Below are 1,719 nucleotides of genomic sequence, written 5' to 3'. Positions count from 1 at the left end.
TTGCTCGTCCACAAGGCGGCGCCACTTCCAGGCGACCCAGGGGGCTAAGCCTGAGGCGGCAGGCCGGCCCAGGGTTCCAGGACAGAGGGAGAGATCGTCCCAGGCGGCTGGGAAAAGCCAGGCCGACCCAGGGCTGCCGGAGCCTGGGTAATGCCAGAGGCCGAGTCCCTAGCAGGTGGCAGGCTGCTAGCGTCTACCAGAGGGCGAGATCCCGCCTCCCCGAGCGGCCGGGGAGAGAGGATTTGCAGGAGCTGACAGGCGCGCAGAAGGGAAATCCGGAGAGATGATTGGCAGCCGGCGGAGGCAGCCGCCAGGCGGACCGGAAGGAGAACTGCGGCCGCTGGGAGCGGAAGGGAAATCCCCCGGGCGTCCGGGGAGACTAGCGGCCGCGGCAGGCGCGGCGACCCGGCGCCGGTGCCGCCATCCCGGGCGAGGCGACGGGCGCCTCCCCGCCGGCGCAGTTGGCACTTCCGTCGACACTTTGCCAAATTTTCAACTTTCAAAATTCCTCCGGCGGCCGTTTTTCACACCGGGGAGCGGCGTCCTCACGCCGGCGGCGGCGCACCTCGGCCGGCAAAAAGGGGTACCTCCTCGAGTCGGTGTCGGGGGTCCCGCCGTGGAACCGGGCGTCGGACGGCCCCGGAGGAGGCCTCGGAGCGGAAAAGGCACTACCGGAATGAGGTTGAATTTGACGGCCGGATCCGGGCCGGAGTTCCACAAAGTCGGACACTTTGAGTGGTTGGTCTTCATGTAATGGGACAGGTGACACTCTCTCTGTGACCTACTTTTGAACACCCCCGTCAAGAACCGTGTCCGAGACAGCGAGTCCTGTCAATTAGCTTACCAAAAGTCAGAGTACCAGGGGATCGGACACCCGACTCTGACAAAGTCCCAGTGAACTCTGCTCACAGGCCGCCGACGGCGGATCCCCGCGGGGGGGAGGCAGAGCGAGGGCACCGCCCCCCCGGGTTGCGTGACAAGCCTCTTCAGGTCGCGTGGCAAGCCGCAGTTTTCAGGCGGGCGCCTCCCGCCGAGCCGATCGGCACTTAGACGCTTTGGGGGAAAAAAAGGTCAAACGCACAAAAAAAACCCCCCATAAAACACGGACCATAAGAGATCCCCCGGGCGGCCGGGGAGAGATGATTGGCAGGAGCTGACAGGCGCGCAGAAGGGAAATCCCCCGAGCGGCCGCTGGCAGGCACGGCGACCCGGCGCCGGTGCCGCCATCCCGGGCGAGGCGACGGGCGCCCCCCGCTGAGCCGATCGGCTCTTAGACACTTTGGGGAAAAAAAAGACAAACTTTGAAATAAAACCCCACGAAACACGGACCTTAACGAGATCCCCCGGGCGGCCGGGGAGAGATGATTGGCAGGAGCTGCCAGGCGCGCAGAAGGGAAATCCCCCTTGGCGGCCGGGGAGAGATGATTGGCAGGAGCTGACAGGCGCGCAGAAGGGAAATCCCCCGGGCGGCCGGGGAGAGATGATTGGCAGCCGGCGGAGGCAGCCGCCAGGCGGACCAGAAGGAGAACTGCGGCCGCTGGGAGCGGAAGGGAAATCCCCCGGGCGTCCGGGGAGACTAGCGGCCGCTGGCAGGCGCGGCGACCCGGCGCCGGTGCCGCCATCCCGGGCGAGGCGACGGGCGCCTCCCCGCCGGCGCGGTTGGCACTTCCGTCGACACTTTGCCAAATTTTCAACTTTCAAAATTCCTCCGGCGGCCGT

The sequence above is a fragment of the Leptodactylus fuscus genome, unplaced genomic scaffold, assembly GCF_031893055.1.
Source record: "Leptodactylus fuscus isolate aLepFus1 unplaced genomic scaffold, aLepFus1.hap2 HAP2_SCAFFOLD_925, whole genome shotgun sequence".
Lineage (NCBI taxonomy): Eukaryota > Metazoa > Chordata > Amphibia > Anura > Leptodactylidae > Leptodactylus > Leptodactylus fuscus.
This window is presented reverse-complemented; position numbering follows the sequence as displayed.